This window comes from Gracilinanus agilis, chromosome 3 (assembly GCF_016433145.1).
Source record: "Gracilinanus agilis isolate LMUSP501 chromosome 3, AgileGrace, whole genome shotgun sequence".
Lineage (NCBI taxonomy): Eukaryota > Metazoa > Chordata > Mammalia > Didelphimorphia > Didelphidae > Gracilinanus > Gracilinanus agilis.
In genome coordinates this window covers 95,284,085-95,308,475 of record NC_058132.1, presented here as the reverse complement: position 1 = coordinate 95,308,475, position 24,391 = coordinate 95,284,085, and positions in this window count along the sequence as shown.

Here is a 24,391-nt window from a genome sequence, read left to right as displayed (position 1 = left end):
TCCCTACCCTCATGGGTTTCCTAATCTAGCAAAGGATAAGATACCTACATAGATAAATATAATACACAATGTTACATGACAAATGCTTCAGAATGACATGAAGAGTTATTTGGGGATATGGGGGGAAGGCTTCGTGGAGTAGGCGGCACTGGAGATGAGCATTAAAGGAAAGGTTGAGGGTCACAGGGTGAAATAAGAGAGGGAAGGCATAATTCCAGTAGAGGAAATGGTGAGATCAAAGAGATGGGGGTCAGAGATTTATCCACTTTGACTGAAGCTTATGGTGAATGGGAGATGAGGCTGGAAAGGTAGGATGGGCTAGGTGATGGAGGACCTTGAATGCCAGTTGGGGATTTTTCACTCTTTTTTTTTTTAAACCCTTATCTTCTGTCTTAGAGTCAATACTGTGTATTGGTTCTAAGGCAGAAGAGTGGTAAGGGTAGGCAATGGGGGTCAAGTGACTTGCCCAGGGTCACACAGCTGGGAAATGTCTGAGGCCAGATTTGAACCTAGGACCTCCCGTCTCTAGGCCTGGCTCTCAATCCACTGAGCTACCCAGCTGCCCCCGGGATTTTTCACTCTTAAGAGTAGACCAGAAAGGAAATGAGTAGTTTTGGAAATTAACCCAAAATTATCTTCTAACATATTTTGATCATTTTTTGTTCTTCTAAGGGATTCATTTTTTATTTGGTAGATCATAGGAGACCACCTACTTGGTGCCATGTTCTTTACTTAAGTAAAATTAGATTATGTACAAAGGGTTGATTGGAGGAGGGAAAGAGGAGAGGCAGTTAGACTTCTAGGACATAATTGCTGTAGTCCAGGCAGATCAGAGAATCATAGGTTTAGAAAGGACCTCAGAAAGCAACTAGACTAACTCATTTAAATATATATTTATATATAAAAATTTTTAAAAATATTTTATTTGATATTTTTTGTTTGTTTATTTTTAACACAGCCTAGTTTTCCTTCTATATCCTTTCATTTTGTGCTTGAAAGGGATAGCATATGGGACCTGGTCCTTAAAGGATAATCTACACAGCAGTAAATGTGATTAGGACAGAGAGATGGGAGGAAGATGGCAATTAGCCCAGAATGGCAGGAGGGCAGCATGGGGTGCCTCTAGGCAGATAGGAAAAAAGAAACAAAGATAAACAAAAGCTAATTCATTATTTTGACTGATACAGTATGTAAAGTTGGCTTACCCCAGGTCTTTCTCCCAATAAGAACTTGCCAGATAGTTTAGTTTGTGCCTGAAGTGAAAGATCAGGAGATAAAAGAAAGACAGAGAAGAAATCATAATGAAGCTCCAAATCCACAATGCTACAGGAATATATTAATTATGTAAGAAGCTTTAATGGCTATTAACAGGTCAACAGCATGCACATGTGACCAGCTATGAGTAAATAGAGAATCATAATGAAATGTGAATATTACTCAAAAATATTACCCAGTTCTGCATTCCTGTCCACATCCGTTTGACCTAGAGGACCCCGGGGCTCTTTCTCTGGCCCTATTCTGTCTAACATTTTTATCAGTTTTATCATGCAAGAAGGCAAGGATGCTATATTTATCATTTTTATAGATAAAGTGATCACTAACATATTGTAAAAGATGGTGTGGTATATATACAGGAAAGAGCCTTGAATCTAGAGTCACAGACCCTGGGTTCGAGTCTCCACTCTGGCTCTTGCTACCTGTGAGAGCTCTAGCTTCTCTGGGCCTCAGTTTCCTCATCAGTCAAATGGAGGTCCTAGACTGGATTGTCTCCAAGTTCTAATATCCTTTGATCCTGAAATTTGGGATATATGGAAGAGAAGAAGAAAAGAAAGAAGAATAAGCATTTATTATTTTTTAAACCCTTACCTTCTGTCTTAGAATCAATAGTATATATGAGTTCCAAGGCAGAAGAATGGTAAGAGCTAGGCAATGGAGGTTAAACGACTTGCTCAGTCACACAAATAGGAAATATCTGAGGCCAGATTTGAACCCAGTACCTTCCATCTCCAGGCCTAGCCCTCAATCCACTGAGCTACCTAGCTGCCCCCAAGAATAAGCACCTATATAGCGTTTATTATGTACGAGGCACTATAGTAAGTGCTTTTTACAAATATTTGATCCTTCCAATAACTCTGTGAGGTAAGTACCATAATTAACCCCATTTTGCAGTTTAGGAAACTGAGACAAACAGATGTTATATGTCTTGTCCAGAGTCACACAGCTAGGAAGTAGCAGAGATCAAATTTGAACTCAGGTCTTTCTGACTGCAGGCCTAGTGTTAGAGATAGTAGTAGTAGTAGTAGTAGTAGTAGTAGTAGTAGTAGTAGTAGTAGTAGTAGTAGTAGTAGTAGTAGTAGTAAATTATGCCTGCACTTTACAAATATTATATCATTTTATTTTCACAATAACTCTGAGAAGTATATACTAGTATGATCTCCATTTTATAGTTTGAAGATGTTGAGGCATCCAAAGGTTGTGATTTGCCTAGTGTTACATTGATAGTAAGTACCTTGTTATTGTTCCTCCATCATTTTCTCTCTTTTTAAACTCTCACCTTCTGTCTTCGAATCAATACTAATTGATCCAACCCATTTTGGAGGGCAATTTGGAACTATGCTCCAAGGGCTTTAAAACCGTGCATTACTCTTTGATCCAGTAATGCCACTACTAGGTCTGTACCCTAAAGAGATTTTTTTAAACCCTTAACTTCTGTGTATTGGCTCCTAGGTGGAAAAGTGGTAAGGGTGGGCAATGGGGGTCAAGTGACTTGCCCAGGGTCACACAGCTGGGAAGTGTCTGAGGCCAGATTTGAACCTAGGACCTCCCATCTCTAGGCCTGGCTCTCAATCCACTGAGCTACCCAGCTGCCCCCTCTCCTTCATTTTTAAAGAGGACCAATGACATCATCAGGTGAGGTTTTGACTTGTGCAGGAATTGGATTTAAGTGAGGCAGAATTACACAAAGTCAACAGCCTCACTCTCTCTTCTAGTCATGAAAGTCCAGTGGCAAGACAAAAGACAGGATCTCTGGATTGGAATGCAGATCTTCCTTATTCTAGGCCCAGTGCTCTATCCAAATTAGTTGCCTAGGCTAGCCTTGGATTTAGGAAATGAATTCCAATTTTGGATCTGATATTTACTATTTGTATGAGCCTGATCATTTAATTTCCATCCCCCCCCCCCACCTCACTTGAAAAGTAAGACTTAGGGGAATAAAATAAAAGGTTATAGGCCTTAGAATTGGATTTATTCTGTTTTGACTCTCAAGGGAAAAAGCCCAGAATTATGTGCATAAATGTTTAATAACCAATTCTCTGGAGGAAAAAAAAAGCCCCTTTGGTACACACTTTTAAATTCAATCTGCTTATCAATGGATGTATGTTTTTTCCTTCACTTTCTTAAATTTAGACCATCAACAAAACAATCAGCCAAGCCTTTGCTGATTTGGGGATATAAATGCTCATACTGAAAATTTAATAGTCAGCTCTCACCATCTTTTCAAGCTTGTTCTAGCACTCCCCTGGAAGAACCAGCACCTATGTGGGGAAGTCATAAGAAAGGAGATTTCAGCTCATCACCAGGAATAAATTCCTAATGATTAGAAATGTCATAGTGGAGTGAGAAGCCCTGGGAGGACATGGGCTTCCCATTAGAGATATTCAAGCAGAGACTGAATGATCCCTTGTAGATTGCACAGTGAAGAGCACTGAACTTGAATTAAAATCCACCCTCAGACATTTACTAGCTGTGTAACTCTGGGCAAGTCACTTAACCCTTGCTTGCCTCAGTTTCCTCCTCTATAAAACTAATAATTATTAATTAGATGTGTATGACACTTTATAAACCTTAAAGTACTATATAAATGCTTCCTATTACTATTATTGATATGAATTGATAGTGAAAATAATTACTATTACTTCCTATTATTATTATTGAATTAATTGATATTTATATTGAAAATAATATTGTTTTGTTGTTAATGCGTCATGGTCAAGGGTTTAAGCAGGATTACATTTTGTCCAATTCACAATCAAATTAAGATGCTGCAAGGTCAAAGGCCATTCTAAATTTAGGTCAGCATCCTAAATTTGAGCAGGAGGAGCTCTTTGTAATAAGATATGATTCAATATTTTTTGAAAGAACAGGCTTTTTCCTAATTCAATTAGGATCTAAAAACATTTGCTGAAATGTGCATATTTTTAAGACACAGTGTTCCTAGCATAGTTATCTCTCACCAAAACAATCTTTTTAAAAATTGTTGAGGCAAGTAGGTGGCTTAGTGAATATAACTCTAAGCCTGGAGTCAGGAAAACCTGAATTCAAATTCTACCTCCAACACTTCCTAGCTGTATGACCCTGGGCAAGTTATTCAACCTCTCTCTGCCTCAGTTTCTTCAACTAAAAGAAGTAATAATATTAGGAGATAGAAATAAAACTAAGCACTACCTTCTAGGGTTGTTTTGAGGATCAAATGTGATAAAATGCTTAGCAAAGAGTCTGGCACATAGTAGGTACCACAGTGCTAAATGCATTTAGAAATCTTGTTTCATTGAACCAATTATCAGTGTCTTCATTGTCTGCAGATGGCTGGAAGTCAGAACAAATGTCTGATAAGGTACTGAGTGAAGGGATCTGAGCTAAAAAGCAAAGATAGAATCCTAAAAAGTTCATATTTGAGTCAGCAGAAGGCACCTTACTGCCGAAACAATGGCAGAAATGGGAACTGGTCAATGGAGAGTTGTACTGGGCTATGACTAATGCCATTCAGAGAACCAGGAAATAGCTGGTGCTCCCCAGAGTTTACTGCCCAATAGTCATTAATGCCTTACATAATGACATTAAACATACAGGTAAAAAAAAAAAAGACCTTGGAGCTGGTAAGAAACAGTTTACAGGCCAGAATGACTGAAGATGTCACCAAGAAACACGAATCTTATACCAGATATATAATGTAAAAAGAAAAGCATTACCACTGCTGCATATCTGGAGAATGTAAATGCAAGTATATTTTTGGAATGTCTCTGTATTGATTTTAGACCTTTGGAAGAAGATAGTAAAAATATGTCATATCTTGGTGGTGATTTACCATTTTACCAGTATGCCCAAGTAACCTCAACCAGAAACCAGAAATCTACTATTACCAAAGGTTTGTGGGAAAAGGGATTCCCTGCCAGGATCCACTCTGACCAAGGTAAAGACTGTGAGAGCAAGCTACTTAAGGAAATATTAGCCTTACCATCTTTGAGGAGATGTACAGTCTGGACATTTCATATAATGTTGAGTGGGTTGGGAACTCTGAGACCAGAACAAAAAGTTTAGTACATTCAACATGTCATTTGTGTTACAGGCATACCATCCCAGCAGCCTTTATTTACTTGTTCGTGTTTGGACAAGAAACATGTCTACCTATTGACGTGTTTGAGAAACTAAGGTGATGCAAATACAAACACTTGGTACTTCTCTTAGCTGAGAAAGAAGAAGAAATAAGCCTGCCACTAGTCACAGTTTCAGCTCAGAAGAACTAGGACTGAAACAAAAGTGTGATGCTCAAATATATTGTTAAGACCTTCGACGAGGAGATAGAATTATGCTAAGAAACTTTGGCATTCAAAGAACAAAGGACCTAGTGTTCAAAGTTAGCTCAACATTGGAAAGTCAATCCACACTAAATTATTAAGAGACATGCCTGTTTATAAAAATCGCCTCAGAGAATAGAAGGAGCTCTATTAAGACTATCCACTATGCACTATTGATGGTGTTGTGAACCAATCCAACCATTCTGGAGAGCAATTTGGATCTATGCCCAAAGTGACTATAAAAGTATGCCTATCCTTTGATCCAGCAACATAACTACTAGGTCTGTATCCGAAAAAGATGTTTTTTGAAAAGGGAAAAGGAAAAAAATATCTATGGCAGCTCTTTTTGTGGGGTCAAAGAATGGGGAATTGGGGGGGATGCTCAACAATTGGGAATTGACCGGATAAGCTGTGGTATAGGATTGTAATGGAATACTATTTTTCTGTAAGAAATAATGAGCAGAATGGTTTTTTCAAGACCTGGAACACAAACTGATACAAAGTGATATGAGCAGAACCAAAAGAACATTATATACAGTAACAGCAACATTATACAATGATCAACTATGAATGACATAGCTATTCTCAGCAATATAATGATCCAAGACAACTCCAAAGGACTCATGATGAAAAATGTTACTAATCTCCAGAGGAGTCTGAATACAGATCGAAACATACTATTTTTTATTTTCTTTATTTTTTCCATGGGTTTTTCTTTGGTCTATGTTTTCTTTCACAACATGATTAATATGGAAATATGTTTTGCATTATTGCACACATATAACCTATATCAAATTTCTTGCTGTCTCAGGGAGGAGGAGACAAAAAGAGGGGAGAGAATTTGGAATTCAAAAAAATTTTTAATGCATGTTAAAGATTATTTTTACATGCAATCAGAACAAATAAAATATTAATAATTTTTTTTAAAAAGACTAACCACTGAAATCACCTCTTGCCCACTGGAGCATTAGTTGGACTTTCCAATGAACAGATACAAAAAAACAGATTGTCCACCAACTGTACAAAGACTATCTGAACTACAGGGAGTTGAAAGTGATGTTTTGTGTAAAAGATGCTAATGTGTATTATTACAGAGTAAGGGAATGGAACCCAGGGGCAACGCCTTTCTTGTCTAGAACTGCTTCAGAGATTCCTAGAGCATAGATAAAAATAACAGAGAATAAACATACTGATAGTCAATTGGTCTCCAGAGTCAGTCAACCTAGATATGACAAACAAGTCTATAATCATCCTGAAGTTCAGTCAGCCCATACCATCTACTGGTTTGGGTTTAAGAGCAGAAAGATAAGTTGGTGGTAATGGTACTAGACCCCGGAAGTAAACACTAGACTAAATTATAATGTTACAGGCAAATCTAAAGAAATAGTCACACATTTAAAAGTGATGGAGATTGTGATATATTATATGTAAGTGTATCTAATAGCATATAAGCATATATAAGTATATGTCATAGAGACCGACTTTGTGAAGTATTTGCATATGCTAATTGGTATACATGTTAATTACTACATATTGAATATGTTAATTATTTTGCTTTTATATTAATATTACAACATATCCTAATACTTATAGCAAAGCTGAATTTTTTTAAATAGACTTATTCATAGTGCTATCATTGCAACTTCCTAGCTTTGTTTCGTTAGACATTTTGTTTTATTGTTTGTGATTGTTTGCTATATATTGTGGACATATGTGAGCAGGATACACACTATGCCTTACATGTGTGGTCTTGGGCATGTGGTCACTATAGTACCATGTCAGGTGATTTACTGACATGTCTATGAGATGAACTATTAATGCACATTTGCTTTCTTTTATTTTCAAAGGTATCATAAGCTGGTTCCCTGGAATACCAAGATAATTAATCAAACTTCTTGTTTTAAAGCACTGATGCTTGTGATTATGCTGTATAGTTATACATGTCAAGCTTACCTAGGCTGATTTTTGTAAGGGACTGCAAAAAAATTTCAGCCCAGGGGAGTAATGTAACATTGCCACCTGCCTGAGTTGGACAGTTCCCTGAAGCTCAGCCTTGTGAAGCTCTGTGCTACATATTTGGGCTGAGAGGCTTCTCTGACATGACCATGCTCTATCCCTATAGGGGAGCAAACACTTTGAAAGAGGAGCTGGAAAGAAGAAATCAAGAGATTCAAGCATGAACTTTTGAATGGTGAATGGGATATCACCCCAGAGCTATTGATACGTGGGAAATCTGACCCTCAACATGTTCTTTGACTACCAGCTAAGAGCAGATTCTATCCTAGTGAGACTGTTCTCTATCCTTGGGAAAAGGGATCTTATCTCACTTCCAAAAGTGTATTCTATCACCTATAATAATAAGTCACAGCAGCAAAGGGCTCTAGCATTTACATAATGCTTTAAGATTTGCAGAGCAGTTTGCTCATCTTACCTGTTTCGATTCTCACAATAATCCTATGAGGTAGATACTATCATTACCACAATTTAACAGAAAAGGAAACTAAGGCTTAAAGAGCTTTACTGACTTGCTCTGGTTCACCTAGCTAGGAAAGTATTGAAGTAGGATTTGAATTTGGGTCTTTCTGGATGGACGTGGTCCAGCAAGCCATTTATTGTATCAACTAGTTGTGCTCTGTATAACATATAATTTATGATTTCTATTTACTTTTTACTTTGATAAAGAGGTTAGTTATTCATGATGATTTTTTTATGCAACCATTATTTGGTAAAGGAAGCTAAGATAGTAAGAATAAATTGTTACTCTCCTTTGAGAGTTATCAGGGAAAGTAGCTTTTACCCCTAGACTACAGACACTTGAAGTGTGGCAGACATATAAATCTAGCCTAATACCCCTTTTGGAGACAGGAAAAGGAACAAGAAATCATTCTATCATGATGATACTGGATCCTGTCTGTCCCCTGCCCCCTGCTAGATTTCTGGCCCTCTTCTCCTCCTATCCTCACCAAAGTTGGAAGCTACATTTTTCCCTTGGAGATGAGGTGGCCCAAGCCAAGATTAGATATCTATTTATAACATACACGAACCAGGAATATGCATGTGCATATATTAGATAGCCACCCACACACATATATATGTATAAGCTCAATTGACATATATATATATATATATATAAACACATGTATATGTATACATCTGTCCCTTCTTTTCTGTGTTTATGCCAGCTGAACTATGGATGGGGAAAATTAAATCCCTACCATTCCAGACAAATATGAATAACTCAGAGAATAATGTGAAGGTTTGTTTTACTAACTGATGAAGACTTAAGTAAGAACCAGAAAACAATATATGCAATGATTCTAACAGAGAACAAAAAAAAATGAAACTGACTGAGCTTAACTCTAGAAAAGAGGTGTGAAGATACACTTCTCTTCTTTCTCTGTAGAGCTGAGAGACCATGGTTATAGAATATGTTATACATGTGTAGTCATATATTAACATGTAATATAATATATGTAATATATGACTATACATAGCCAGACATGATTGATGTGTTGGTTGGTTTTGTAGGGTTGATTTTTTTCTTTCTGTTTTATTCTTTTTTACCAAGGATGGTTCTCTAAGGAGGGTGATATTCAGAAATGAATGTGGTATAAAAACAAAATCTATTAATAGAATAGTTTAATTTTTTTAATTGATCAATTTAAAGAGTTGTTATGGTAAAAAAAGTCTTCACTCCCCAAGCATTTATTAAATACTTACTATTTTCCTGACACTGTACTAGGTGCTTGGAATATAAGGGAAAGGAGAGGAAAAGTCTCTTCAAGGAGCTTACATTCTAATGGGAGAGATAGCAAGCAAAGACCTGTGTACAAACAGACAGATGCAGGGTAATTTGGCAATAATCACTAGAGGAGAGGCACTAGAGTTAAGGAGTATCCAGAAATGCTTCTCGTAGAATGTAGGATTTTAGCTCAGACTTGAAGGAAGCCAATAGAGAAGTGAGGAAGAAGAGGATTCCAAACATGGAGGACAGCCAGTGAAAACGCTGGGAGATTAGTGAATTGAGTGAGGTACAGTAAGGAGGTCAGTGTCCCTGGATCTTAACTATGTAGAGGAGAGTAAATTGTAAGAAGACTGGAAATATAGAAAAGAACCAAGTTATAAAGGGATTTAAAAGCAAAACAGAAGATTTTACACTTGATCCTGGAGGTAATTGGGAGCACTAGAGTTTATTTGGAGGTGGGGTATGCGACATAGGCAGGTTTTAGGAAAAGAGCTTTAGCAGCTGAGAGGAGGATAGATTATAATGGAGAGAGATTTGAGTCAGGGAGTTCAATCAGCAGCTACTGACACAGTCCAGACATGAGGAGATAGCCAACCTGGCACACAAGCTCTCTCTGCTTGATTGAGATGGTTCTCAGACAACAGGAATATACATACTGGTCCCATAAACTTGTTAGGACAAGCCAGAATTTCTGTTCTGCTGGCATAGCCTGTGAGAATGCAAGGATTCTTCCACATGAAGAGGAGGTTATTAGTGGACAATAGACAATGTCAGTTTATTAATTACAGTGTCAACAATGTTTTTCCCTTCACTTAGGAATATATTTGTGAGGACTTCTTGAAGACTGGAAGCTCTGAATATTCAGTTTTATAAAATGTTAGGAACTATTAGGCAGGTTGGTGAATTGGAGTTAAGAGGGACTACTATGGCCACCACTGCTGCTGACTCTAGGGACTAGAGTAGTTCCTCTCATTAAAAGAATCCAGGGGATTGTTCTGAATACCATACCAAAGGCACCATCCATCCTGATGGCACCAGGTTTTGGGAGTTGTACAATGATTTAATCTTTTTTTTTTTTTAAGATTTAAATATTTTATTTTTTTAGAAAAATTTTCCATGGTTACATGATTCTTGTTTTTACTTTACCCTTCACTCCCTTCAGCCCCCCATATCCAATGCACATTTCCATTGGTTTTAACATGTATCATCAATCAAGACTTATTACCATATTATTGATAGTTGCATTGGTGTGGTCCTTTCCAGTCTACATCCCCAATCATGTCCGCATCAACCCATGTGTTCAAGCAGTTGTTTTTCTTCTGTATTTCCACTCCGGTAGTTCTTCCTCTGAATGTGAGTAATGTTCTTTTCTATAAATCCCTCAGAATTGTTCTGGGTCATTACATTGCTCCTAGTACAGAAGTCCATTACATTCAATTTTACCACAGAATATCAGTCTCTGTGTACAATGTACTTCTGGCTCTTCTCCTTTCACTCTGCATCAATTCCTGGAGGTCTTTCCAGTTCACATGGAATTCCTCCAGTTTATCCTACCTTTGAGCACAATAGTATTCCATCACTAGCATATATCACAATTTGTTTAGCCATTCCCCAATAGAAGGGCATACCCTCATTTTCCAGTTTTTTGCCACCACAAAAAGCACGGCTATAAGACTTGTACAAGTCTTTTTATCTATGATCTCTTTGGGGTACAAACCCAGCAATGGTATGACTGGATCGAAGGGCAGGCAGTCTTTTAGAGTTCTTTGGGCATAGTTCCAAATTGCCATCCAGAATGGTTGGATCAGTTCACAACTCCACCAGCAATGCATTAATGTCCCAATTTCGCCACATCCCCTCCAACATTCATTACTTTCCCCTGCTATCATTTTAGCCAATCTGCTAGGTGTGAGATGGTACCTCAGAGTTTTGATTTGCATTTCTCTAATTATTAGAGATTTAGAACACTTTCTCATGTGCTTATTGATAGTTTTAATTTCTTTATCTGAAAATTGCCTATTCATGTCCCTTGCCCATTTATCGATTGGGGAATAGCTTGATTTTTTTATACAATTGATTTAGCTCCTTGTATATTTGAGTAATTAGATCTCTGTCAGAGTTTTTTGTTATAAAGATTTTTTCCCAGTTTGTTGGTCCCTTCTGATTTTGGTTGCATGGTTTTTCTTTGTACAAAAGCTTTTAAATTTAATATAATCAAAGTTATTTATTTTACATTTTGTAATTTTTTCTAACTCTTGCTTTGTTTTAAAATTTTCCCTTTCCCATAGATCTGACAATTATACTATTCTGTGTTCACTTAATTTGCTTATAGTTTTCTTCTTTATACTCAAGTCATTCACCCATTCTGAATTTATCTTGGTGTAGGGTGTGAGATGTTGATCTAACGTAATCTCTCCCACATTGTTTTCCAATTTTCCCAGCAGTTTTTGTCAAATAGTGGATTTTTGTCCCGAAAGTTGGGCTCTTTGGGTTTATCATACACTGTCTTACTGACATCACTTACCCCAAGTCTATTCCACTGATCCTCCCTTCTGTCTCTTAGCCAGCACCATATTGTTTTGATGGCCGCTGCTTTATAGTATAGTCTAATATCTGGTACTGCTAAGCCACCTTCCTTCATGTTTTTTTTTTTCATTATATCCCTTGATATTCTTGATCTTTTGTTCTTCTGAATGAACTTAGTTATAGTTTTTTCTAATTCAGTAAAAAAGGTTTTTTTGCTAGTTTGATAGGTATGGCACTAAATAGGTAAATTAATTTGGGTAGAATGTTCATTTTTATTATGTTAGCTCGTCCTACCCATGAGCAATCAATGTTTTTCCAATTGTTTGGAAAGTGTTTTGTAGTTGTGTTCGTATAATTCCTATGTTTGTTTTGGTAGATAGATTCCTAAGTATTTTATATTGTCTAGGGTGATTTTAAATGGTGTTTCTCTTTCTACCTCTTGCTGATGTGATGTGTTGGAAATATATAGAAATGCTGATGATTTATGTGCATTTATTTTGTATCCTGCTACTTTGCTAAAGTTGTTGATTATTTCTACTAACTTTTTAGTTGATTCTCTAGGATTACAGTGATTTAATCTAAGAAATTTTTATAAAGCATTACCACATTCCGGATACTGTTTGAGGCTCTAGGAATAAAAGGCAAAAGTAAAATAGTCCCGGCCCTCAAGAAGCTTAGAGTGGGAAATATAGCATATATACAATAAATGGAGCAAAGCAAAAACACTAACAACTGAGAGGAACTCAGCACTGTCATGAGACATGAAGGAAATTAATGGTCCCAGGAATGACTCTCCTCCTAGAAGCAAGGTGGAAGGGCATTCTGGACTTATGGGATAGTCGGTGCAGAGGTGGGAAATGGAACGTCAAGTTTGGAAAATATCAAGTAGGACAATTTATCTGGAACCCAGAGTTCACAAAAAGGAGTAATTTGAAACAAGAACTGAAAAGTAGGTAGTAGCTAGGAATTTTAGAGGGTTTTAAATGTAAGGCTAAGTTGTATTTCATACTTATAGAATGGATGTCTCTAGGTGGCTCATGGGGAGGCAAGAAGAGATATTCTTACATCATCCCTTTCCTCCATTTTACTCAATAAACTCCAATGGCTCTTCCTCATTTCTAGACTTAAATACAATATCATATTGGGCATTATCTAATCTCTAAGAACCTTTCTAACATTCTGTTTTCTTTTCTTTTTTGTTTAAGCACTTACTTTCTGTCTCAGAATCAAGGCAGAAGAGCAATATGGGCTAGGCAACTGGGTTTAAGTGACTTTCCCGCGATCACACACCTAGGAAGTTTCTGAAGCCAGTTTTGAACCCAGGAACTCCTGATTCCAGACTTCCTTCTCAATCCATTAGCCACCTAGCTGCTCTCCTAATATTCTTTATATTAAATTTTGTTCCAGCTCTGAAAAAATCTATGATCCTTTCATGCCCTAAGTCAGTCAGTCAGTCAACAAGCTTTTAATAATCATTTACCAAATCCCAGGAATTGTACTAAGCCCTGGGGATATAAATGAAGGCAAATGATAGACAGTCCCTTCCATTAAGGAACCCAAGTTATAATTTAAATAGCTACAGATGTACACAGAGGCTTTACACTGTGGTAAAATCGAATGTAATGGACTTCTGTACTAGTAGCAATGCAATGAACCAGGACAATTCTGAGGGATTTATGGCAAAGAATGCTACCCACATTCAGAGGAAGAACTACAAGAGAGGAAACACAGAAGAAAAACAACTGCTTGAACACATGGGTTGATGTGGACATGGTTGAGGATGTCCAAACAACCACACCAAGCAATAATATGGAAATAGGTCTTGATTGATCACACGTGTTAAAACCAGTGGAAATGTGTGTTGGATATGGGGAGGGGAGTATGAAGAGGGGATGAAGGGGAAAGTAAAAACAAGAATTATGTAACCATGGAAAATTTTTCTAAAAAAATAAAATCTTTAAATCTTTAAAATAAATAAATAAATAAATAGCTGCAGGCACAAGTCTCAGGTAAGGTATGAGGTATGTACAGAATAGATGGAAGGAACTAGCTAGATGCTAACAGTAAGGAGACGTTGGTGGGGTTGGGCCTGGGAAGTCCTATTTATTTATTTATTCATTTTTACCTTACCTTCTGTCTTGGAACCAATACTATGTATTGGTTCCAAGGCAGAAGAGCAGAAAGGGCTAGGCAATGGAAGTTAAGTGACTTGCCCAGGGTCACAGATCTAGGAAGTGTGTGAGGGCAGATTTGAACCAGGACTTCCCATCTTTAGGCCTGGCTCTCAGTCCACTGAGTCACCCAGCTGCCCCTGGAAAATCCTACTGCAGAAGGTGAAATTTGAGCTGAAACTTGAAGGAAGTCAGGGAAATTTGAGACTCTTCACTCTGCCCCCTCCAGACCTCCAGAATAACGCTTCCAACTCTCTAGCCAAAGCTTGAAGTCCTCTAGTCATACCCCCTCTGAAGCTCTCCATCCAACTCCTACCCCTGCTCTCTGGCAGAAGCCAAAGTAATTGCTTCTCCCCAAGGGCTTTCTGGTTGCCATGGTAACCGAGCCAGGCCCAGTGAGAGAGACAAAACAGGTGCAAAATCTGAGTTGGCTCCAGAAGGTTTACTGGCCTGGTTGATTCCTTTTCATCTTCAGTTCTTTTAATATATAAGCTACAGTTGTGGCCAGTCAGAATAATCACTTGTTTGACCTGGTTAGTGGAAGAAAGGAAAAAAAACTGGCTCAACCAGTCTTTAAGAGGCTCATGGCCAATCTTGAAGGTCATTTCCCTTTTTAACTGATTCAGATTTATAGAAAGACGAAACATAATCACAAAAAGTCAAAGCTAGAAAAAGCCTCGGAATACAGAATGTCAGAGCTGGGAGTGGCCTTAGAACAGGGAAGGTCAGAACCAGGAGGAATCCGAGAGCATAAGATGTGAGAGCTGGAAGAGGCTTTAAAATACAGGATGGCAGGCCTGACAGGGACCTTAGAACAGAGAAAGTCAGAGCTGGGAGGGATCTTAGAATAGGGAATATCAGGAATAGGAAGAACCTGAGAGCATAAGATGTGAGAGCTGGCTTTGTGGTGGCAAAAAATTGGCAAATGAGGGGATGCCCTTCGATTGGGGAATAGCTGAACAAACTGTGGTATCTGTTGGTGATGGAATGCTATTGTGCTCAAAGGAATAATGAACTGGAGGAATTCCATGTGAACTGGAATGACCTCCAGGAAGTGATGCAAAATGAAAGGAGCAGAACCTTATATGCTGTGGCACAATCGAATGTAATGGACTTCTCTACTAGCAGCAATGCAGTGATCCAAGACATTTCTGAGAAGAAGGGAGGGAATGAACATGAATCATGTAACCATGGAAGAATTTCCTTAATTAATCAATAAAAAAAATTTTTTTAAAGATGTGAGAGCTGGAAGAGGCTTTAAAACACAGAATGCCAGAGCTGAAAAGGGCCTTAGGGCATAGAATGTCTGACCTGACAGGAGCCTTAGAATGGAGAATTCAGAGCTAGGAGGGATCTCAGAAGAGAGAATGTCAGTGCTTGGAGGTTGGAGGGGTGGGCCTTAGAACAAAGAGTGTCAGAGATGAGAGGGACCCTAGAATACAGAATATCAGAACCAGGAGGGATCCTAGAGTATTGTGTGAGATTTGGAAGAGGCTTTAAAATACAAAATGCCATGCCCTTCAATTGGGGAATGGCTTAACAAATTTTGGAATATGCTGGTGATGGAATACTATTGTGCTAAAAGGAATAATAAACTGGAGGAATTCCATGTGAACTGGAAAGACCTCCAGGAACTGATGCAGAGTGAAAGGAGCAGAGCCAGAAGAACATTGTACACAGAGACGGATATACTATGCTAAAATCGAATGTAATGGACCTCTGTACTAGCAGCAATGCAATGACACAGGACAATTCTGAGGGATTTATGGTAAAGATGCTACCCACATTCAGAGGAAGAACTGCAGGAGTGGAAACACAGAAGAAAAGCAACTGCTTAAACACATGGGTTTGAGGTGGACATGATTGGGGATGTGTGTAAATGGAATTAGCTCTAGTCCATTCATAGTCAAAACTCTAACCACCAGAGATGATATCATCCCCACCTCCCTTAGTGGGGAGGGAGACGAGTTACCCACACCTGACAATAAGTAACAAATCAAGAACAAGGGACTGCCCTTTGGGCAGTCCAAATCAGTGTAGAGGCTGCCATTTGTCCACTTAAATTAGAGGTGGACCCACAGGAAGTAACGAGAGACACTTTCTCTTCAAATATGTTGGTTACTTCCTGTTGGGGCAGTTCCCCGCTTTGAACTTGGTGCTGAAAGATCTCGGCTGAGACCTCAGGCTGCTTCCACTCTGAATGGTCACATGGGTAAGTTAGGCTGACTTCCTTGGCCTACCTTGGCGTTTTCCAGACTCTACCTTAAGTAGGCTCTATCCTCTCTGATTGCTAAGGCCTTGTGGCGTGTAATTTAGTTTAATCAGCCTTTTAACCCTCTCCCTCCGTCCAGGCCTCTCCAGGCCTGGACTAGCCTCTCCCTCTCTCTATTTCCCTACCTTTTACCTTCCTAATTGTAAATAAACTACCTTAAACCCGATCTTGACTTGAGTCTATTTTAATTATGGAATCAATCTGAATTATTGATTCCTGGCGGCCACACTTTAAATATATATCTATATAATATCAAAAATCTCCCTCTTACAGATGTAGACTGGAAACTAACACTCCAATGCAACTATCAATAATTTGGAAATAGATCTTGATCAATGACACATGTTAAAACCAGTGGAAATGCCCATCGGCTATGGTGGGGGGGGGGGGACTGGGGAGGGGGTGAAGGGGAAAGTAAGAGCATAAATCATGTAACCATGTTAACTTTTCTAAAAAATAAAAATTATTAAATGGAAAAAAAAAAACTAAAATTCAGAATGCCAGACTTAGAAAGTGCCTAAGAGCATAGAATATCAGACCTGACAAGGGTCTTGGGACATAACCCACACTTTCTAGCACCTTAAATTTTACAAAGTACTTTCTTCATAACAATCATCCAAGGCAAGTTGTCAAAGTATTATAGACAAGGAAACAGCTTGAGACAAGGGAAGTGGCTTGCTCATGGCGACACAGAAAAGAGCAAGCGTGTAAAGAGCTATAATTCAAACCAGGACTCTCTTGATTCCACATCCTGTTTTCTTTCTATGACACACCATGAAGCCTCTGACATAAGGACATTTTTTTTCTCTTCTAGTGAACCTATCTCTCCCAACTTATAGCCTTAAAGAGAGCTGTCTGGGGCACTGAGAATAAGTGTTTTACTCAGTGTCATATAGCTCACATGGGTCAGAAGTGACACTTGTAACCAGGTCTGCCTGTCATCAAAGTTGGTTCTCTATTAACCACTCCATCAATGCACCTCAAAGTCATTTAGAAACAGACAATAATGTTAGATCAGAAAGGGCCCTTAATAGAGTGCCAAGTCTGGAGCTGGGAGCAAAGATCAAATATGGCCTTGGATGATTTCTATAGCTGTGTGATCCTGGGCAAGTCACTTAACTGAATTTGCCTAGGCCTTGCCCTTCTGCCTTAGAGTTATTACTAAGAAAGAAGGTAAGAATTTAAAAAAGAAAGAAAGAGCCCTTAGAGATCATCTAGTTCATGAATTCTTAACCTGCAGCCCATGTATTTTTTTTAATATTGTGATAACTATTTCACCACAATTGGTTTCTTTTAAATACAATTGGTATTTTAAAACAGTATTGTGAGAATGAGTTCACAGGCTTCACCAGATGACTGCCAAAGGGGTCTATCACATGTACACATAGTTAAGAGTCCCTGATCAAGTACAAACCCTTCATTTTTTAAAGGAAGAAAAATGAGGATCAGTCAGGAGAAAAAGATTGCCCCAAAGTCCCACAGCTAGTCAATGGGAGGACTCATAATCAAAGCTCAGCTGTCTGACTTCAAATCTAGCTTTTCCTGCTACATGAAAGAAGTGAGCTCTTTGGGAATTCAATTCAATTCCACCTATTTGAATCTTTAGACACAGAGATTTCCATTTCCCTAATGGCAGGGTCGAATTAAGATAAGAGCTAGAAGTAGACCGCTTATTCTGCTGAATCATTTGGAGCCAACTGTGGATGCAGTATACCATTTCTCTACCTTTATAAGGAGAAAATTTCACAGGGAAGAGGACAGCTTGCAGTATAGGCCTTTGTCCAGAGGATTCTAAAGGGAGAGGCCATAAGGGGATGGAGTATCATTTCTCTGTATAGCTTTGTTTCATCCCAGAAGGAAATAGATAAGAGAAACTGTTGAGAATTTCTTATCAGCACATCTCTCAGCTCTCTCCTACATGTCCTTCTGTGTCCTGTCACATAAGCTGTGGCCTTGACCACATTTCTCTTTGACTTACTTTCCATACTTTTATTTACTTTACTTCCATCATCTGCCTGCTCCCTATGCCCCAAATGTTCCTCCTCCTCCTCTTCTTTCTTTTTGTTCCTCTCTCCTTTTTCCTACAAATTGCCTCTTTCTGGTGATGCAATGAACTAGCTTAGAAGGTAGCTTGACCGGAGGTGTACGTATAGCAGAGCTTGGACCATCAGTGGGGAAAGAGGACAAGTATGTCCGAGGGGAATTCGTGCTTCAGGTAAGAGTTGGACTGGGGAGCCTTTGAGACATCTCCTACCATTAAGATTCTATACTTTTTAATCTGTCAAAAGACTAGTTCTGGACATCTGAGTGGCTTAATTGGGAACCAGACCCAGAGATAGGAGGTCTTGAATTCAAATGTGGCCTTAGGCATTTCCGGCTGTATAAGGCTGGGCAAATCACTTCATTCCAAGTGCCTAGCCCTTACCTCTTTTTTGCCTTGAAATTGATGGTTAGTATCAATTCCAAGACAGAAAATAAAGGTTAAAAATAAAAAAAGACTTGCTCAAGTCCCAGTTCCTCCATAAAGGGCTTCCTTGACTGTGCTACCCATAGTGATTTCTGATTTCTCAACTCACAACAGCCTTTGGATGAATAAATGCTTGTTTATTGAGTAATAGATTGTATCATTCCACTACATTTTTTTCCAGAAGCATGGAAAACAAAAAATTCTCTTTTATTATGTACATCTTGAAGTGATTGCAATTTCTTGTTTCACAGAAAACATTGAACATACTCAGCTTAACATCTCTGTTGGAAACCTGCCTTGTTTAAGTAAAAGAAATCATCCTAACAATTTATACAGGTGACCATTTCATCTGAGGTCCCCTAAGGATACACAAATGGAGAGGAGTGTCAAATGCGTTGCCCTCTTGCTCCCTCATTTGCACCTTCATTGATCACCATTAGGCTTCAGTCCCAGGTCAGCTGCACATTTCTTGCCAATGATCATTAAGTGTCCAAGAAGATCTCCATTATCCTCTTCTGCCACAGATATCCGGGTAATGGGTTCTTAGGTATCCCCAGGAAATGAGTTGGGGCTTGTAGGTGTGGAAAATAAAATATCAGTCATCCTCAGAAATGATTTTGGTTGGGATTTCCTTGAAATTTATTTTACCAAAGATGGTGCTCATCTGATTGGGCAGTGTGAGCTTTGCTGATCTCATCTTCCATCATCCCCACCAGCCCTCCTTACCATTTTCATCTGTGGCAACTCCACTTCTTCCTTTTTTTAAACCCTTATTTTCTGTCTTAGTAACAACTCTAAGGCAGAAGGGCAAGAGCCGCCAGACAAATGGGGTTAAGTGATTTGCCCAGGGTCACACAGCTGGAACTGTCTGAGGTCACATTTGAATTCAGGACTTCTAGACTCCAAAGTTGGTGCTCTAGCCACTGTACCACCTAGTTGCCCTCCACTTCTTCCTATATATTATCTTTTGATACCTCTAGTTTTGTCTTATATCAGCTCCATGAAGATAGGTGCCATGTCTTATCATTGGATTTTAGAGCAAAAAAGGGCTTTAGTGATTAGCTAGTCTAAATCTCTTATTTACAAATTCAGAGGAAGAAAAATGACTTTCCTAAGTCAACTACCCTGTGTAGCAGAATTGGACCTTGAACCTTGGTCTCCTCAACTAAAATCCAGCATTTTCACCCACTACAGCTACTATTTTTTATCTTCTTTAGTACAGAGGTGTAGAGGATGATCCACAGTAGAACTGTTAAATTTTATCCATTAATATAATTTTGCTATGTACACCTATGCTTTTTCTCCCTATTTAGGTTCTAAGCAGCTTAGGGCCAGCTAGATGTCACATGGATCAAATACTGGGTCTAGAGAAGACAGATCTGAGTTCAGCCTCAGACACTTCCTAGTTGTGTGACCCTGGGCAAGTCACTTCACCCTGTTTGCCTCCATTTCCTCATCTATAAGAAGGAAGAAAATGTCAGACTATTCTAGTATTTTTTTTGCCAAGAAAGCCCAAATGGGGTCATGAAGACATGACAGAACAACAGCTTCTCAAATACAGTGAACATGTGTTAAAAACAGTACTTTTTTTTTAAATTTCCTAGAGGGCCTAGTCCTAATGCTATATAACATCATAGCCAATCAAATATTTGCTATATAAATTAACTGTTATTGCTAATGACCTTTGTAGGAGTTTTCTGATTACTTTTTAAGTTTTATTGATGTGTCTTGTTTTAACTTTAAAAATGTTTGCAGATTACTCCCAGCCCATGAGAAGTCTCTTCTAACAAAGTAAAACAATTAAGTAAAGCCAATGATATGGTGAACTCATCTAAAAGTGCATGAAAAGAGGGCGGCTAGGTGGTTCAATGGATTGAGAGTCAGGCCTAGAGATGGGAGGTCCTGGCTTCAAATCTGGCCTCAGACACTTCCTAGCTGTGAAACCCTGGACAAGTCATTTAACCCCCATTGTCTAGCCTTTCCCACTATTCTGCCTTGGAGCCAATACATAGTATTGATTCTAAAATGGCAAGTAAAGATTAAAAAAAAAAGAACATGCAACATTCTAAACTTGTAGCCCCACCCCAACTTCTCTATTTTTAATTGTTTTTTAACAAAAAAATCTATTTTCTCTTTATTCCACCTCCCACCTCATTGAAAAAAGTAGAAAAAAAAACAAAATTCTTTGTAAATTATTTGTATAATTGAGCTAAATTATTTCCTTCATTGACTGTATATGAAAATATGTATGTCTCATTTTGTACTCTAAACCTATTACCTCTCACAAGGAGGTAGATGGTATGTTTCATCATTGGTCCTCTAGAATCATAGATGATTATTGTATTGATTATAGCTCTTACAGCTCTTCAAAGTCCTATGTCCTTGCAGTGTTTTTGTTGTAAATAATAGGCTCCTGATTCTGTCCATGTCACTTTGATTAGTAAAATACAAGAGGTTAGTTCCTAGAAGGGATCTTAGAGATCACATAGCCCAAAATGATGAATTTACAGAGAAGCAAAATGAGGCTCAGAGAGGGGAAGGAATTTGCTAAAGGTCACACAGCTTTTTTTTTTTTTTTTAACAGAGTTAGGACTGGAACCCAGGTTTCTAGAGTTCCAGATCAGGGCCCTTCCTAAGGTGACACAGCTTTCACAAGAGTAATTTTCAGGGTCTTGACTATTTCTACTACTAGTCTTTGGCTGTTTACCTAATCATTAATATCTCTAACTGATGTTTGGCAAGGAATTTCAAACAGGAAGAAACAGAAATAAATCTAGTTCGTTTCTCATTACTCATTCTGACACATGGGAAAAGAATCCACATTTCTTAGCTAAAATTAGGATTTGGGAATATTTGTGCATTTGATTATATGTGTTACACAGTCATTTGGTGCTATTGTCATGAATAATTGAGATCTAGAGGGGTAATGGGTAGAAAAGGATAGACATGGCTAGATTTATAGGGATAACAATAGTGTTACCCAATAGTACTTTAACGTTTAGAAAATTATTTTCACCAAATTCTGGTAAGTGGGTAGGGAGGATCCTGGAGTGTTGCAAAGAGCAATGGGATCAGAGTCAAAGGTCCTGGGTTTGAGTTTAGTATCTCTTTCTTATTTAACTTCTTCAGGACTCTGTCTTCTCATTTGCAAAATTACAAAATTGGACTAGATTACCTCCAAGACTCTTTCCAGGTCTAAACTGTGATCCTACTGCAGATATTAAGCCTATTTTACAAATGAAGAAACTGAGATTCAGAAAAGCTAAGTAGCTTACCCAAGGTCACATAGAGGAGGACAACAGAAAGACAGAGTGACAGACAGACAGACAGACAGATAGATAGATGATAGATAGATAGATAGATAGATAGATAGATAGATAGATAGATAGATAGATAGATAGATAGATAGATAGATAGATAGAATAATAAGTAGACAGGTAAATTGATAGGAGAGAGACAGATAGAGACACTGAGAGACAAAAACAGAAAAAAAGTCAAAGAAGAAAGAGAGGCGACACAGTGTAACTAATATAAAGACTACTATATTTAGACAAATAGGACCTAAGTTTGAACATGGGCTCCTCCTCACCAGCAGAAAGGGCTAGGCAATGGGGTTTAAGTGACTTGCTCAGGGTCACACAGCTGGGAAGTACCTGAGGCCAAATTTGAACTCAGTACCTCCTGTCTTTCTGCCTGGCTCTCAATCCACTGAGCCACCCAGCTGCCCCCCCTGGTTATTCTCACCCTTAAAATGTTAAGATTGAATTAGATAATCTCTAAGTATCCCTTATAACTCCTATATAATAGCTAAACAGACAGACCTCCCAACCCAAGAGTGTAGCCTGTTTCAAGTTCATGCCAACTGTATAAACTAATTCCTTTTCCATGACAAAGTGCCTACAAAAACAGACTGTATTAGATTAAGTCTTTGCCTCTCTACATAGCATGTTTCTTCATTTAGAAAAAATACACAGAAGAGAGCAGGAGTTCAAAAGGGGACATAGACAAGTAGGACAGTGTTGTCACTGTCATATTAAAGTTAATAGTCACTCTAAAAGAATCTTTACAAAAGAGTTCACAGTTTCATGTATTTTATTCATCCTTTCCTGTTTGTCATATATTGAAATGTTCATGCTTATTGATGTTTTAAAACAGAACTAAAAAGAAAAAAAATGTTTTCAAAAATGATTTGCTTCTTCCCATGGCTTAGAGTCCAGAATGAGTCACTTGCTTCTGATTCTAGTGGCAGCCCCAGGAGGCACCAGGCTGGAGACATCACATCACCATTACAAACCATGGCATCCCTCCAAGAGCCCAGAGATGGCTTCTGTGGATTCTGTTTCCCTTTGTCCACAACTCAGTCCCCTAACTACCTAGTCTCCTGGAGGGAAGATGCTTCCTTTCAACAGGAGAGACATCTATCAAGCCTCATGCTCCCAGGGGCAGAGTAAGTAGAATAATACTTGGGATAAAGAATAGGAGAAGAATAAAGCTTTAAATCAAGCTCCTTCATTCTCTTACAGACTGTGAAACTGTGTCTCAATTAACAGAAGATTCACAAGACTGAATACTTATTTTTCTAAAGCCCAAACTTTCTCTAAAGTTCTTTCCACCCTTTGAGATCATGAAGGCCAATCTGGATTTACAGGTAAAGAAACTGAGGCTCAGAGAGGGGAAGAGATTTGCTTATGGTCACATAGCTTTTTTTTCCGAGAAAGATAAGGACATATCTTCCAAGTGTTCCATGTTCCAGTCAAGTTGAATGACTCTCGGTCCCATGAATATGTCCCATACTAGTTTTCCTCCTTTGTCTTTGCTCAGGCTCTTTTCTATACCTGCAATAGACATCTTCTTCCTATTTACCTGTTGAATTCCTCTCCATGTTTTCTTTTAAACCCTTATCCTATGTTTTAGAATTGGTACTAAGTACCTATTTTAGACTATAAATCCTAAGACAGAAGAGCAGTAAGGGCTAGGCACTTATGGTTTAGTGACTTGTCCAGGGTCACACAGCTAGGAATTCCTTACGTTTTAAAACCCAACTCAAACATCACCTCCTCCAGGAAGCCCTCCCGAATCCCTGAGTCAGAAATAACCTTTCCTGTCAGATTTTATATAGAACTCTGTACCTTGCTAATGCACTTATCATGTAATGGGATATATCAGTCATGTTTCTTTATGCTTTAATCAATCCTAGACTATAAATTCCATGATGGTAAAGACTCTAAAAATATACTGGAGCCAACTTGAACAGGATCTTAAGAATGAGTTATAAATTTTCAGTATGAACATTTATACTCTGGAAATCAGAGAAGAGGCCACAAATTTTAAAAAAAAGTATTGTTTTGTTGATTGTCTAGACAAGAAAGTGATAGAGAAAATGTTAATATTACAAAGAAAATTTAACACTGTGCCATGTACATTTTCTCCCTGGTTATTAAAGAATTATCAGCATGCCCCTGATAATGATAATACCTTTTCTAAATTTTGAATTTCTACCACCTTCCATAAATACAATTAATAAAATGCTCTGTATAGAGGAAATATTTGCTATTTAGAAAAAAAGGTCCCACCTTAGAAGATTAATATGAATGGATACAGAGTGAAATAAACAGATATAGAATAAAACATCTG